Source organism: Salvelinus sp. IW2-2015, linkage group LG32, assembly GCF_002910315.2.
Source record: "Salvelinus sp. IW2-2015 linkage group LG32, ASM291031v2, whole genome shotgun sequence".
NCBI lineage: Eukaryota > Metazoa > Chordata > Actinopteri > Salmoniformes > Salmonidae > Salvelinus > Salvelinus sp. IW2-2015.
In genome coordinates this window covers 15433711-15438016 of record NC_036871.1, presented here as the reverse complement: position 1 = coordinate 15438016, position 4306 = coordinate 15433711, and the positions used below count along the sequence as shown (strand labels likewise).

Genomic DNA, 4306 nt, shown 5'->3' with positions numbered 1-4306 from the left:
GGATTTATTAACTACAAAAAGGTAAGACGTGTTTTTATTTTTATTATGGTGCCGCTCTTCACACACAAGCTTGTGTACTCTGGTACAGTATTGCTCTCTAACACTCTAGGCGGCATTATGTGTAATGTAATGGAACTGAGAGTCAAGATCAAGGGCTAGCTCTGGTCCAATGTTAGTTAAGCCAACTCTCTGAAGTTCAAAGACATTCTAAGTTCCTTCATAGAAGCTGCTCCTCCGTAGGTATAATTCTGTGGGCCTTCATGCCCAGCGATCTCCTCACCCACAAAATGTCAGGCACATGTCGCACCCTACACTACACTTGTCTGTCCAATGCATGTACATAGCTTACCCGCTCCATTGCAGCTGGTCTATCCATTGGTGAAGGGATTTAATGTCGAGCTAAATGTAAAAAATATATGTTTCAGAGGTTTCAAAAGGAAAAAAAAGGAACGATATAAACCGTTACTTTTTGGGGGGCTCCAACCAGATCAGAACCTTATTTTGCTGGTTGGAACAGTGGAGCGGAATCAAACTATGGGAAAATCATTTTGGTTRCAACCCATGCCTTCATGTGAAGAAGCATGATGGTTTTCGGCTCGTCAACAGGTAAAATAAGTCTGATTTAGCCCATTTTCGATCAGACATACAAGGATGAATATTACATATCATGTAATGATATCTATTAAAACTATGTTTCATGTTTTTTTATATGATATGTTACATTTCAGAAACTGTGGATTCYTTCTTGCCTATCAGTGTAAAGACTAGAAAGACACATACCCTTTCCCGGGGGTTAGAATATTCTACAAATATGGAAGCTGGTGCATATACATTAGCTGCGTGTCTTGAACGTACCTCACCCCAAACTGAAAAATATCCTAGCTCTGTAAATGAAATGAAGGACATGCGTATCTGAAGCATGTCTACTCTTTACATCCAATCACATGACAGATATGCAGAAACATATAGATAAAGATATCCCCTGATATTGACACATTTTCGCAAATATACACAGTGGTTGCTTACCAAGACGACATTGAATGTTCTTGAGTTGCCTGGTTACAGTTTTGACTTAAATCGGCTTGGACATCTATGGCAAGACTTGAAAATGGCTGTCTAGCAATGATCAATAACTAACTTGACAGAGCTTGAAGAATTTTTTWAAAGAATAATGTGCAAATATTTTACAATCCAGGTCTGCAAAGACTCATAGCTGTAATCGCTGCCAAAGGTGATTATAACATGTATGAGCCAGGGGTGTGAATACTTATGTAAATTACATATTTCTCAATTTAATTTTCAATAAATGTTTTCACTTTGTCATTATTGGGGTATTGAGTGTTTAATCGGGTGATAAAATATATAAATTGAATCAATTTTGAATTCAGGCTGTAACACAACAAAATGTGGAATAAGTCAAGTGGCATGTACATTACAAAGGGTTGAAGATGCAAWACTCCAAGCCGCAGCTCCATACTACTTGTATGACAGACAAACAACAGATACTGTAAGCTGATTGCTGGGGTGGGATTGGCGTGGGGAGTGGGTGGTCCGAAAGGGGCTTTTGACCTTTTTAATTAGATTCCTCATGTCTTACTCAATCGTATGAAGAAGTTTGGTCCAAATGGGATGTTAGGTACTGTATTTATTGAATAATATGTGAATCCTATAAATTAAAATGGCCAATTTGAGTGCAATCAATTAGCTTCATTTCTCAGGCATCAAATTCAATTAAAACAAAATAGTGTTTCAGGAATGATAATGGTATCTGTTTTGAACTACAGAAACAATTTCAGAACAATCCGAGATGGTGGGTGTTATGGCTTTCTGAAATGACGCATTAGCTAATACAACATGGAGGTTCATCCTCCATCATTCTCAACAGGTCGTTATTTTAAAGTTAATGGGAGTGGATTAGCATCATACATTCAAACCACTGGTCTGTCTGCAATCACTGTCTGACATCTCATCACTCCCTAATTTTTCTCACTTTGTTTAATCACAAATGGGTGTCACACACACAGGCAATTGTGTGTGCACACATGCACTTAGAAACACACACACACACCCMCRMCRRCCCCCCCCCCCATACACACTTCTCCATCCCCCCTCTAGCTCTCTCTCCCCTCCCTCTGTTCTGAAGTGTTGGCTCTGCCTCCCTAAGAATAGTCTCCTATCTAAGGGCCAGTCTGGGTCTGTAGATTACAGTGTTGGGTTCAAAGGGCCCTGCTCTCATGAGCGACAGCCCCCCACTAGGAGTCGGCACATGGTCTGGCTTAGTCCTCTAGTCTGATAAAAGGGCCCACAGCAGCCGGACACAATTAAGACTCGAACACACACAGAGGCCGACACACAGATACACACAGACACACACAATCTCCTCTTATCTTGTGCGTTTCACAGCCAGGGGTCGTTTGGAACAGGCTGTTTGATGCCCACCACGAGTTAAGATGAAAAACAATCAACAACAATAACTGCAGTAGCAGCAACAACAACTCCAGCATAAGGCCATTAAATCTAAAAGGTCCTTTATGCATGGCAAGGAAATGTAGATTTTCATCGTTATTATCGCTAGTGTGTGTGTGTGTGTGTGTGTGTGTGTGTGTGTGTGTGTGTGTGTGTGTGTGTGTGTGTGTGTGTGTGTGTGTGCGTGCTGCTAGGGCTCCTTTGTAGATATCAGTCTGGCATGGCAACATTTTGAGCTGTTGAATAAAAATATGCTAGTACACAAAACCTGCACTGGTAAAATAATCCATAATACTTACAGGCAAACAAACATGGGAATGGAAACTTTGTCAACCCTTACGTTTCAGAATATCACTACAATCAGGTCAAGCGAAACTGCCAGAGCTGTCAGTTTATCTAAGAATCAAAAATCTGTTTTACAAACTGGGCAGGTAACGCAAGAAGTCCCTGTAAACAGGAGATTCAAGCAGGTTGAACCGATTCCACTCTCGAGTTGAACTGAAAGGAGCTCAGCCCTCTACGGAACAATGCAGCCTATTATTTATTACACTAGGATCAACTGCCTGGGACGTAATGCTCTCTATGTCACCATTGGTATGACCCCCTCCCTGTGGTGGCCTATGGGGCACACAGCAATCCAATCTGCCCATGACCACCCATTCCTACTGGTCAACCAGGTAAATACTATATTGTATGAGCTAGTGGCCCACATGAAAAAATACTGTAGCATACTATGGTATTAGTATTCACTGTAGTGTTTTTGCGGACTATAGTTTACTGTAGTATTTACTGCAGTGTTTTTGCAGACTCTAGTATTTACTGTAATGTTGCGGACATGACTGTAGTATACTGTAGTATTTATTTAGTATAAATACCATAGTAATTTTTTTTAGTGTTTTTGCAAACGTTACTGTAGTGTTTACTATAGTGCTTGTTTTATTATCTTTGATATATCAGTGGGGGCTTTGTGCATGAGGAAACCTACTGGACAAAATACTCAAAGATATACCATTTGTCATAACCTGTAGGTAGGTAGGTTTTCCATAACATGTTGGTAAGGAGGTAGGTAGGTATGTACTGCAGGACTTAGGTCTGAACGGATAGTTCAGAGCTCCTGCTCCTTTCCATAACCTGTAGGGAACAAAATATATAGTCTATACTTAGCATGTAGGTTTCTCATATATGGGTGGCACAAATTAGGATATGGGGGAGAGGAATGGGCAGTGTATATGGAAATGAAATACTGTAGCATAATATACTATAGTAATTAGTGTAGTGTTTTTGCAGACATTAATGTAGTATTTATTSTAGTGTTTTTGCGGTCTGTAGTATACTGTAGTATTTACAATAGTATTCTACAGTATACTACAAAACTATATAGTAAGTACTACACATGATTAAGGGATACTGCAGTGTTTAGTATAGTATTCTACAGTGTACTGCAGTTTACTACAGAATTCTATAGTATTATATTTTTTGTACACTTTTTTTTCTAGCTTACAGCACCTGGTATTCCCAGGTGATTTCCCATCTAAGTACTAACCAAGCCCGACCCTGCTTAGCTGCCGAGATCAGGCGTGTTCAGGGTGGTATGGCAACACGCATATTTTTAAAATCCATTTTCTCCCCGATTTACGAACTTGGCTCATCGCTGCAACTCCSCAATGGGCTAGGGAGAGACGAAGGTTCGCTTAACCCAGAAGTCAGCTGCACCACTACCTCGAATGGCGCTAGACCAATTCTGCACTGTCCTATGGGGCTCTCGGTCACGGGCCGGCTGTGACGCAGCCTGGGATGTAGTGGRGCCTCAGCACTGTGATGCAGTGCTTTTGACTGATGC

General features: G+C 40.7%; 1 pseudogene; it reads right to left on the bottom strand.

Annotated features, from left to right (window-relative positions):
* Positions 1 to 3960: 3960 nt before the first annotated feature.
* LOC111957325 (5S ribosomal RNA) lies at positions 3961 to 4069 on the bottom strand (annotated as a pseudogene).
* Positions 4070 to 4306: the final 237 nt, after the last annotated feature.